Below are 13008 nucleotides of genomic sequence, written 5' to 3'. Positions count from 1 at the left end.
AAAAAAAAAAAAAAAAAGGAGGAGGAAGAGAGGGTTGGGCTGGTCCATGGCAGGCTCAGCCCGAGGCCTCAATTTTGACCCTCTTTAGCCTTGACTCAGGTTAAAATGTTCTCAACATTGACCCCACCCTCAAAGCCATGGTATTTCAACCCAAGTCATTTTCGAGCTCAAGGTCATTCTAATCAGGTTAAACTTGCATCTCCTAATTTTGTCCCTTGAATAAGGAGGACATCATCTAGATTAGTCACATGTCAATTTTTCTAATTCAATCAAATATTCTCATTTGTATTGATAGATATCTTATATATGTCCTTATAAATGTGTATTGTACTCTTAATATTATTGTAAAAGTTTCCCAACTTACACTAGGAATAGAATATTTAGATTAACCTTTATAAATAAATAAATAAATATTATTTAGATATATTTTTTTTTGGGTAAGGAATTATTAACAAAACATAAAAAATGGATGGCTGATATACTTTTTTTCTTGTACTTTTCGAAAACATCATCATCTATTAATTTCTCAAAAAAAAATTTTTTTTTTCTTATCTGAGTTAAAATTTGATTGATGACATGACACTCGGGTCTTCCATCATATGGATCCACCTATGTCCATTCATATATGTCGGGGAGGGGTACATTGGTTATTCAATCATCATGCTCTTCAACATCTTCACAAAGATCCAATAATTCTTCATTCCTTGTCAACCATGGTTTGAGGAATCAGAAATAAATCATCAATTTCGAATAAATTGGATCGGATTGCAACTGCTTCAAATTTGATCGATCCATACGTTTTTCTTTTAGGGTTCGGACCAATGACGATTGTATCTAAATCGGAATCGGAGTCCATGGAGGTGGATTTCATTGCCGATTCTGCTTAATTGAACCACGGGTGTTTACATGGATGCCACTTGTAGTTTTTACTGATTAAGTATTGGTGATAAAACAAACTTGATAAACTGATTTTTTAGGCGTAATTGGTAGCGTAGGCAGATCGTCTCGACCGGAATTAGTAGGACTCAATCTGATTTGGTCAGACTCATTAATTAGGATCGATGTCGGTTTATCCCAAGCCAACTTACAATTGTACCATATTGGACAAATATATGTTGGCCAGGTCTTTTCGATAAATTTATTAACATAGGATCATTTGAAAAGAGCAGAGCTAAATTTTCGCCAATAGAACCATACCTGTCAGTAATAAAGAAAGGTTTCACAGTCGGCTGGGCTATCAATAAGTGGATAAAAATCGTTTGTTTTCCTTCATCCTGTTTTGCTGTGTTTTGTTACGTTTTGTTACCTGTAGAAGAGGACATGTGTTCAATTTTGCATCAACGGTCAAGATTAGATTGGCTTGAAAGGGTTATTAAATCCAGTTTAAATGGATCACTCGAACCAACCATTTTTGAACTGGTGTATTACCAAACAACTCATTCGCAGGTTTGAATTTCAAATCCCTAAAACCCATTTTTGAATTTCATTCCCCGTTGGTTGCTTTCTCTCTGAGAAACCGTCTCTCTGTCCCTCATATCTCTCGAAGCTCACGAATGGAAATCTCCCGTTGGTTGCCCTCTCTCGCTCAACGCGCTCTCTCTCATCATTCTCTCTGTCCCTCACATTTCTCGCTGCTCACAGAGGAGAAACCCTAGCGGTGGAGTTGAAATCGTCTGCAATTCCGATCTCGTACAATTCCGTGAAATACTACATTCAGGGGGTGACACGTGTATTGATACCAATACAATGGTCCAGATCTGGTACAACTAATAAAACATTAAATCAGTGAAGAGGCATTGAAATCAGACCTAGACCATTGCATTGGTATCAATACACGTGTCACCCTTGAAGGTGGTATTTCATGGAATTGTACGAGATCGGAATTGCAAACGATTTTTTTCCCTAGCGGTGGTTTCTTCTGCTGCTCCAGGTCAAGGTCGAAGCTCACGAAGGGGTTTTACCTGTAGCCGAGGGGAATTTTTTGCTGAGTTTGAGTCACTATCGCGCCAAACTTTTTTCTGGGTTTGATTCATTCACTGTTAGTTTTTTTTTTTTTTTTTTTTTTTTTTTTTTTGCTTGGTGTTGTTCTACAACTGAGGTTTCTTGCCACGAAGGGCTTTCTCTGCTCTGTCGCGGTCTCCTCCGCTCGCGAAGGTCTCTCTTTGCGAACGAAGGTCTTTCTTCCTCCAGAGGTATGTTTCCAGATCTGAACAAGTAATGTAGTGTTGTCATCGTGTTGCGTCTCAGTTGTAAATGTGGATGCTGTTGAACATGTCAATATGGTTGTTTTATTTTAAAAATTCTATTGGATATTCCTTCTTCTCTATTGTGCCCGTGTCTGTGGTTCGCTGTTAATTCATTCATTCAATGTCTATCGGATCATTTTGCATTGCTTATATAAATATATAAATATATATATATTTATATATTGTTCTTGATCCAGCCTGTAATTGAAGCATAGAAATTTTGATTTTCATGATCAACATGTTATGTAGGAAATTGTAGACCTATTTGCAAATCCATATTTCCGATCGGAGACAGGTTTTTCATTAAATTAGAATCAATCATGATTATAGGTTGCAGTTGTTTGTTCTCTTACAGCATTTGTTCTGAAGCGTATATATAAAATTGAAGTGGGCTTTGATTGATCTGCCTTTTGTTAACTCACATAACAAAAGGGGTACTAGGCTGTTCAAAACAGATTGGAACAATACCTAGAAGTATTAAGACCATATCTAGAACAATATCTAGAAGTGGGTAAGGAGTCTTTAGCTCAAAATGGTAGAGCATCTGTGTTAATGCCCAGGTTATGGTGGTTCGAATCCACCAAGACTTTGGACAAAACACTTTTGAAACACTGTTTGTTTTGAGTTTTTGATGAATGTAGGTTTGGTGTTATTTTTTTGGGTTGTAATTGTATGCTTTCTGATGAATAAACTACTTCACTTCTCTGATTTCTTGAATCTGAAGTTTATGTTTATGTTTCTGGTTCTGTTGATGATAAAATGCTAATGAATTGAGTTCAGATTTGAATTAGTTTTGTAAAACCAGAATGACAGTATTGTGTGCTTCTCATTGTTACGGAAACTACTTCTCATTGTGCTTCTCAATGTTTCTCTATCCGAATTTGTTCACTCTTCAGTAGAATCATTTTTTTAGGTTATGAGGTGAGAAAAAAGTTCTAGTCTATGTATTTCTTTCTTCTATTAGTAGAAAACCACTCTGGTAGTTGATACCATTGCATAATGGTTATCTCACTCTTTTGAGTGTCATGACCTGGTGACAACAGGGCCAAGTCCTTAACAGCTTTCAATTAGAAAGAAGGAACTATTAGTATGGAGAGATGGATAAACAGGTTGTTGAGGTGCATTATATTAAATGTTTCTTGGCTTTGATCAGATGTTGTAGGAGCTACACTTAGTGAAGCATGATGATGGTAAATAGTCCTGGTTTCTAACTTGCCAAGAAAATAGGTGTTAGTGGATATATACTGGAAGGAGTTCTGAGAGTTAGTGATATGGACTGGTTAGCTCTGTCGTGCGACAAGGCGTGTAGTGCAAATTCAAGGGCTGGTATCCATGCCTTGGGCCGTGTCCAAGGGCTCCCAACCCTTGGATCTGTGCCACACTGTAAAATGCTCTACAGAGGAGCCAGATCCTAGTGATTCCAGTTGGAAACAATCCAAGTAATGGTTACTTTTTTTTATTGTACCAATTGGGAAACATAAATTGTTCATCATAAGAAAAAAAAATATCCTGTGACAGTGAAAGGAAATTTTCCTATAATTGAGATTCCTACACAAAAAATACATTGGAGCATACTTTTGTATCATCAGGTGCATCATGGATATATGTACTTAAATCTTGGCAAAAGGTACAATATCTATTCCTGGTGAGCACACACAATAAACCGCATGCATCAACTCTCAATCAGCCAAGCTTCCTCTTAAATGCTTCAACATATCATAGGGTGATGGCTTGGAGTTGCAGCTCATCTGTTGTGGTGATCAACTTGAAAATCTGCCTTTAAATTTATTCTTCTAGCAAAGTCCACCTCACACTGCTACTCTTATGGATTATTGCCTTATTGTTGTGTATTTTCTATGATCCATCCAATATCTACTTATGGAACCAATAGACCATGATGTCAGATTGCCCCCTCCATCCCCACCTTAGTTAATTCGTGTGAGCTTTTGGCTGATCCTGTGATACTGCAACTAAAGTAGATTTGCACCCTTTGACAAGTTTCATATTGATTTGCTTGAATGTATGGTTTAACATTGCTGAAATGCTTGATTATCTAGATTCGGTAGTAATTAAGATTGCTGAAATGCTTGAATATCGAAATGATATTTGGTGATTCATATGCATTTGGTGATGGTGAAGTCAAACATGCCTGATGAGGAGAATGATCATGATATTGATCATGGTGGTATTATAATGCCTTTTGTTGGGTTGGATGATCTTGACAAAGCACAGGCAGTTGAAAACTCAGATGAAACTTTTTTTTTTTCATTGTCAATCATTATTACTTACATAGCATTAAGGAAGTATTGAAGTCCAAGTACATACTCTCATTTCCCATTTCATATTCAGTCCAATTACATAACCATTTCATTTCCTACTAGTGACCTTGTGAAACGCAGAGACCAAAATCTTCTTCAGGAACAGTGGAAGATAAATTCCAATTGGTACTTAAATGCTATTTTCCTTCACTTCAATGCAATTGGAGGAAGAAAATAAGTGTGAAACACTATTTTCTCCTCTTCCTTCCTTTATTCTGTCTTCTTCTCACTACCACTACCACCACCAACCAAATGGTGGTGGGATCTGAAGACCAAATAAAACATCCCGGATATTTTTCGCCTACCGGACATCTCTAAAATCGTCGTCCAGGATTCTTCGACATTCGAGAAGCTCGGATCATCACCTCACCATAGCTACACATCCGTTGTTGTGCATCCATTTCTCTGTAAAATGCAATATCCATAAGAGAAGTACAAATAAAGCAGGTTACTTGATTCAATGCAAAATTTAATATATGATTTCTTCATACACTGATAAAAACTGATCATGTTCTGTTTTTTGGATTGGTTCTTTACTGCCAATATGAAATAATACATTTCTTTCAGATTGAAAGAGAGATAGAGTTGGTTGAACTTTTGGGTTGTTGAGAGTTTCATTGAGATTCTAAATATGTGGGAAATAATGTTGTTAAGTTCTGTTAACACTAATCTTACAGAAAAATGATAAAATAAAAATCCGGGTTCATGCTTTCATGAATTCCCTTCAAACAACAGAGGGCAAAGACGACAGCATTTCCCTTACCCTAAGATAAACCAGTCTTTCCTGCAACATTAATAACTTTCATCAACCAAAGCAAAAACGACCCTAAATCTGAAGAGGTGAACTCCAAAACCAATTCAGACAAGGGAAAGAGAAAACATAAACCTGGTAAACAAACTCGTTAATTCATCTAGAAAGAAAAAAAGAAAAAGGGAAAATTAGAACAAAAGAAGAATGGAAAAGTGACTAATTGTTTCTTGGACATGTGGGTGGATCAATGCTTTCCCTTAAACTAGAATGTTGTAGTCAATAATTGAAAGATATAATCAAGGACGGACAGGGAAAGAGACCAACCCAAGAATTCAGGTCGTAGGGTATATCCTTGACTTTAAGGTTGCAAGAGAGTGACTGAGCGAGAGAGAACCTTATTCACATTGCTTTTACTGGTGCATCGGCATCGTAACTCAAACGGTGGAAGAGCATTGCAAAGAAAAGGATTGGGTTTGCACAGAGGAGGTTTTTCAGGGGTAAGCCAAACAAGATAGAGAGGTCGAATAATGACATTTAGGTTTTACAGAGATTGAGATGAGAGAGCGTGAGAAAGAGGGATATAGCAGAGAGAGACAGACCTTGTGAGGAGAGAGAGACCGACCTCGGATGCAGAGAGAAACCTTCGCAGAGCAACAGAAGAAACCACCGCTAGGGTTTCTCCTCTGTGAGCAGCGAGAGATGTGAGGGACAGAGAGACGGATGAGAGAGAGAGAGCGTCGTGGGAGACAGGGCAACCAGCGGGAGATTTCCATTCGTGAGCTTCGAGAGATGTGAGGGACAGAGAGACGGTTTCTCAGAGAGAAAGCAACCAGTGGGGAATGAAATTCAAAAATGGGTTTTAGGGATTTGAAATTCAAACCTACGAATGAGTTGTTTGGTAATAGACCAGTTCAAAAATGGTCGGTTCCAGTGATCCATTTAAACTGGATTTAATAACCCTTTCAAGCAAATCTAATCTTGACCGTTGATGCAAAATTGAACACATGTCCTCTTCTCCAGATAGCAAAATGATGAGCACATTTATGTGTGAAATCTAGGGTAGTAAAACATGCATTTTACATATTTAGAATGGAGCTACCTTGGGTTTTACTCTCTTTTTGCAGGTTTTATATTTTCAAGGCCTTAAGGACTATCGGGAGCTATATCTTCAATTTTACACGTAAAGAGGTCCTATTTCTTTCCATGGTTGCGAAGAGGACGAAATTATGAGCAAGATGGACGTGTTCAATTAAAAGTACACATTCGTTTGGTCACCCGTACAAATGATTATTCTTTTTCGGGTCAAAAAAAGAATAATTGATCAGAACTGAACCGAGATGCAGAACCAGCCCGTTTGCAATTGTCCCAGAGGTACAAGGAATATTTCAAATGCCAACAAGGATCGATGGACCACATCTTTAAGTGATTAAAGATTTGTTTTTGGTAACAACAACTACCTAGCTTAGTTGGTGAGCTATGGTGTACAAAATTCTCTTGCTCACCAAGAGGTCTCAAGTTCGAATCTTATGGTTGTTTTTTTAGAAGATTTTGTTGAAGATTTCTTGCTTTTCACTCACTTAAAGCACTAAGGGCATGGAGGGGATTTCCACATCAAGTTAGAAGCAAGCAAAATCGTGGAAGCAAGAAGAGAAGAAAAAAAAGGAAAGAGAAAAAAAGGGGAGAACCAAAGATTGTCCAAATCTTCTCTCTCCTCCACATCATCACCAAATATTGTTCAAATCACACAAAGAAGAAGAAAATCGTCCCTAGGAGAGAGAAAAAGAAGAAAAAAAATTAGGAAAAAAAAAAGGAAAGAAAATAAGCAAAAAATTTTAGGAAATTTCTCAAAATTTATTTCTCTCTTCTCTCTCCTCCACCTTAGCACTTTTGGTCTCAAAAGATCTCACAATCAATTGTGGGTTTCTCTCTTTTAGGAAAGAGAAAATTGTTACCCTACCTCTCCATTCCCTATAAATACAACTCATGTAAGAGGAGGAGAGACAATTCATTCTTCTTCTAGTTTTTTTTAGTTGCTCTCTCTTTCTCTTGCTCTCTCTTTAGTTCTAGTTCTTCTCTATTTTTGCTTTAATCACTTTTGTAATAATTTTTTTTTAATGTCAATTAATGCAAGCACTCTTTTATTCTTATTCAGCCTTTTTATGTTTATGATTTATGCAATTGAGTTGTAATTTTTTAAGTTATAGTTCTAGGCTTAGATCTAGGTGGCAAGATCACGAGCCGTGGAGCAATTTTTTTTTAAGTTCAAGCATTAATTCAAGTAAGTAGGCTCCTTCAGTAGTCTTCTCTCCCCCCTCTCATTCCCTTTTCTGACTACCCTTTCTTTCTTAATTTAGGATTTTTATTTTCAGTCGTTACATTATTGCTATCCCTTTCCCCCAAGGTTCATGGCTAGTGTATATGTTGGCTTTGCCCCTCCTAGCCATAGAACCATCAATTTATTGCTTTTATTTTAATTGTCTCCCTTTCCCTAAAGCCAAGTAGAGTAACCCTTGTAAGAGTGACTCTCTGGTCAAGAGGGAAGCTCATATTATAATGCATCCCTTAGGTTAAGTAGAGAAACCTATTTGTGAGTCTCTCTAACTTTATCCCCTTTCTTTTACTTTATTTTTATTTCAGCATTTTTTTCCTTTATTTTTTTTATAATTGCGTGGGTTGTTTATTTTCAGTTATTTATTTATTTAATTTTAATTGCGTGGCTTGCGTCTTTAAATTCTTAGATGACGAATGGTTAGGACGTTATTTTAGATACATATGTTTAGGACGGTAATTAGAATTAGATCACAACCATTAATCAGTTCACTTTTGCATTATTAAAAGAAAAAAATATAAAGTGGTTGCTCTCCTTGTGTTCGACCCGTATCTACACTGATCCGTACGCTTGCAGTTACATTTTAAAATCTCAAATAAGTTTTTGACACCGTTGCAGGGGAGACAGTTCCATGTTATTTTTCGCTTTCTTTTGGTAAATCGGAGTGCTTTGTTTGCTTTGTTTTGTTTTTCCTTTTCTTTTATTGAATTCCTGAGAAGAACAACTTGCAATAATAGTTCTATCGGTGGAGGTCGCCATGCCTCACAGTATGATAAAGCCAGGTTTCGCCCTGTAGCAGAACCTCAGGAATTGACCTGAGCAACCCCGGATCCCTGCCGGTAAGCTCCCTAAAAGCCAAAAAAAAAATCAAAAAAATCAGAAAAAAAAGGTTTTGCTATCCATTCTTTTGTGCTTGTCTTACTCTAGTTGTGGGTAGTTTTCTGTTGCATGAGTGTTAGGTGGGTACGTAATACTAAGAATCTGTTAGACAGAGAGATCCAACAAGTAGTGACCCTAAATGTTTGCTCTCTTTAAAACCTTTCAATATGGGAGACCAACATCAAAATCCTTCAGACAAATCTCTAAAAGATAGGTTCTACCATGCTAAAACAACCCAACCTTCCTACACAGTTTTGAACTCAAATCTCAATAATTTTGAACTCAAATATCAATACATCACTATGTTGCCCCACTTCCATGGGTTGACCTCTGAGGATGCATACCTATTTCTAAGGAAATTTGAAGAGGTATGTGTTCTAATTAAGATCCAACTGCTTTTTGATGATGTTGTTAAGCTTAGGTTTATCACTTTTGCATTAAAAGACCAAGCTAAGAAGTGGTGGTATGGGTTATCCACAAATTCCATAACCTCATGGGAACAATTCACAATTATCTTCCTTAAGAAGTTTTTCCCAACTCACAAGACCAATAAGCTTAGAAGTGATATCCTTCAGTTTAGGCAAAAGCCTAGTGAGTCATTTTCCAAACTTATAGAGAGATTCTAGGATCTACTCCAAGAATGTCCTCACCATGGCCTAGACTTATAGCATTTATGTTGAATAATTTATGAGGGTATTGATTACCCAACTAAACAAATGATAGAGTCTATGTGCCCTGAGGGATTCACATCCTTTACAGATGAAGGAAAGACATGAGAATTCTTACTTGACTTAGCTGACAAAACCTGTGAGTGGGAATCAACCCAAGAGAGTGAAAGAACTATAGGAGGAAAATGATCTTTTGTGGATGACATAGTTGCCAAGGAAGTCCATTTGGATAGCTTAATCAAGAGAATTGAGGCTATTGTTCCTAGAGAGCCATCATCAGTCAATTTGGTTAAGATTTGTGCTTGGTGCCAGTCCCCTGGACATGTCATCAAAGAATGCCTTAATACCTCTAGGAGCACTTCTAATGATAGTGTTAATGCCTTATACCAGAATAATCCATATAATAACACCTACAATTCAGGATGGAGAAATCACCCAAATTTCTCTTGGAATCAAGACAACTAAGCAGGGCCTTCCAATTTCCATAATCAAGGTCATCCTAGACTCCAAAGGCCTCCCTTTACACAACAATGTTTTTCTCAAAATAATTTTTCTAGGTCAAATGTAGGACCTTAGGCTAGTTTTTCTAGGGCCCCTCTCCTATCATCTTATCAGCAACCCCCTGGGTTTACCAACACTGGAGAGGCAAGTAGAATAAGTGAGTTGAAAAAAAATATGGCCCTCCTCATGACAAGCCATTAAAATCTTACGAGAGAACTCACGCAAGTTGTCTCAATTATGTATGAGAGGGAGAAAGGAACTTTACTCCGTCAACCAGAGCCTAACCCTAGGCATCATCAACCTGTTAGTTCAGAAACACCAACTAATGCACCACTGAATATAGTACAAGGTCAGACCTAACAAAGGCCCTCTAACCAATGTAATGTTGTTTATGCCCTTAGGAGTGGTAGAGAGTACCAACAGAGCGTTCCTAAATCTTTCCCATCTATTACTCCTGTTAACTCTCCTTCAGTTGAGGACACAAGTGTGCCTCTTATTCCAGGTTCATCTGATGAACCTAAAGATTCTTTTGAAACTAAATATGATTTGGTTGAGGAAACGAAAAATGATTCTTTTGAAAAAGGGTAAGTCCATAGCAGTCCTTATGTTCTTCCTATCTCATTTCCTAATTGCTTGGTACACAAAAAGAAGACTGCTTCTATGGATAAAATTTTAGAAGTCTTCAAAAAGGTAGAAGTGAACATCTCTCTTTTGGATGTGATATCCCAGATCCCCGCCTATGCAAAGGTACTAAAAGATTTGTGTATTCACAAACATATCACTAGTGTGCCCAAAAAGGCGTTTTTGGTAGGTAACATTAGTTCCATAATTACTCAGCCTATAGCAGCCAAGTATAAAGATCCAGGGAGCCTTACCATATCTTGTGTCATAGACAACACCTACATTGAGCATGTCTTACTTGACCTTGGCGCAAGTGTGAATCTTTTACCGTACCATGTGTAGAAAAAACTTGGATTGGGAGAATTGAAAGCCACTGGAACTACTCTTCAATTGGCAGATAGGTTTGTTAAGATTCCTAAAGGGATGGTTGATGATGTCTTACTAAAGGTGGGGGAATTTATTTTCCCTGTTGATTTCATTGTGTTAGATACCAAGCCCTTCTCAACTAAGGATGAGATCCCAATAATTCTAGGAAGACCATTCTTGGCTACCAGTAATGCATTAATCAACTGTTGGAATGATTTTCTAAGATTATATTTTGGTAACTAAACTGTTGAATTTAACATGTTTAGGATAGGCAAGCAACAACATATGGAAGAAGAGATCAATATGCCTGAGGATTTTTTGGATTTTTTTGATGATTTAGTTACCAACTTTGATATTGATTTTGATTAAGAATTTCAAGAGTGTATGAATGAGTTGGATGATGATAGTAAAAATTTCTTTTCTGAAGTCTTGAGTCTTCACACACCTGTGGAGCCCTTAGGACCACTTTCCAATTCCATTCCCAAACCTTCCATAGTTGAGCCTCCTAAGCTAGATCTTAAGGAGTTACCATCTAATTTGAGGTATGCTTTCCTAGGGCCTGACCAGATTCTTCCTGTAATAATTTCTTCAAATTTGACTTCTAGCCAGGAAGAGGAGTTTCTTAAAGTGTTAAAAGTTAATAAGGAAGCCCTAGGTTGGACCATGACTGATATCAAGGGTATAAGCCCTTCTATTGTGCAACATCATATACATTTTATGGAGGATTTCAAACCATCCACGGAACCCCAAAGAAGAGCTAACCTAGTGATGATGGAAGCCATTAAGAAAGCAATCCTAAAGTGCTTGGATCATGGAATAATTTATCCTATTTTTGACATCCAATGGGTAGGCCCAGTTCACATAGTGCCTAAGAAGTCTAGTGTGACTGTAGTTCCTAATGCGAATAATGAACTAATTCCAACCAGTGTCCAATCAGGGTGGAGAGTGTGCACAGACTACAAGAAACTTAATGTGGCAACTTGGAAGGACCACTTCCCATTACCATTCATTGACCAGATGTTAGGGAAGTTAGCTGAACATGAATACTATTATTTTCTTGATGGATATTCTGGCTATAACCAGATCCCAATTGCTTTAGAGGACCAATATAAGACCATTTTTACATACCCATATGGAACATTTGCTTACAAGCGTATGCCCTTTGGGCTTTGCAATGCTCCTGCTATATTCCAACGATGTATGATGAACATCTTTTCTGACATGGTCAAAAAATTCTTAGAAGTATTTATAAATGACTTTTCAATTCATGGGAATTCCTATTCTGAATGTTTTCATCGTCTTCCTCTAGTTTTGAAAAGGTACATATCTAAGAATTTGGTTTTAAATTGAGAAAAATGCCATTTCATGGTTAAATCTTGTATTTTTTTTGGCCATGTAATATCCAAGGAGGGAATTAAGGTAGATAGAGCCAATGTGGATTTAATTGATATTTTATCACCTCCTCAATCTGTTAAGGATGTCCGATCTTTTCTAGGGCATGAGGGCCTCTAGAGAAGGTTTATTAAGAACTTTAGTCAGTTAGCCTGACCTCTCACTTCATTACTTGCCAAAGATCAAACTTTTGAGTTTTCTAAAGAGTGGTTAGAATCCTTCAAACAAATTAAGAAAGAGTTGACCAATGCACCCATTGTTCAACCACCTGTTTGGACTGAACCTTTTGAACTAATGTGTGATGCTTCATATTTTTCCAAAAGAGCTGGGTTAAAGGATTATTAAGTTGCCTACTGTCATTTACTATGCTAGTAGGACCTTAAATGATGCACAACTCAATTATACAACCATTGAAAAAGAATTTTTAGCGGTTGTGTTTGCATTAGAAAAGTTTCGGTCTTACTTAGTTGGTTCACATGTGGTGGTGTATACTGATCATTCTGCTCTCAGATACCAAGTTCACAAGAATGATGCCAAAGCCCATCTCATTAAGTGGGTTTTACTTTTGCAAGAGTTTGATTTAGAAATTATGGATAAAAAAGGAGTTGAAAATTTAGTTACAGACCATTTATCCAGGCTTCCCAATTCCTTGATTGTCGATTCTCCAGTCAAGGAGAACTTTCTAGATGAGCAATTATTTGTAATGTCCAGTGAACCATGGTTTGCTGACATTGTCAACTTCTTAGTTTTAGGTGTGACTCCAGATCACTGGTCCACCCAAGATAAGTGTAGATTTCATTCCCAAGATAAGCACTTTTTCTGGGATGATCCTTATTTATTTAAGATATGTCCAGATCAGATTATCCGACAATGTATTCTTGATGATGAGAAACATTCTATTCTCTTTTTATCATGATCATGCATGTGGTGGACACTT

The 13008-nt window shown here is 37.2% G+C and overlaps 1 non-coding gene across 1 annotated transcript; it reads right to left on the bottom strand.

The window, feature by feature from the left end:
- Positions 1-9074: 9074 nt before the first annotated feature.
- LOC122085333 lies at positions 9075-9181 on the bottom strand. Its single transcript, XR_006142106.1, has one exon. It is a non-coding gene; the product is annotated as a small nucleolar RNA R71 (small nucleolar RNA).
- Between the last annotated feature and the right edge of the window lie 3827 nt (positions 9182-13008).

Source organism: Macadamia integrifolia, chromosome 7 (genome assembly GCF_013358625.1).
Source record: "Macadamia integrifolia cultivar HAES 741 chromosome 7, SCU_Mint_v3, whole genome shotgun sequence".
Classification (NCBI taxonomy): Eukaryota; Viridiplantae; Streptophyta; class Magnoliopsida; order Proteales; family Proteaceae; genus Macadamia; species Macadamia integrifolia.
This window is presented reverse-complemented; position numbering and strand designations above follow the sequence as displayed.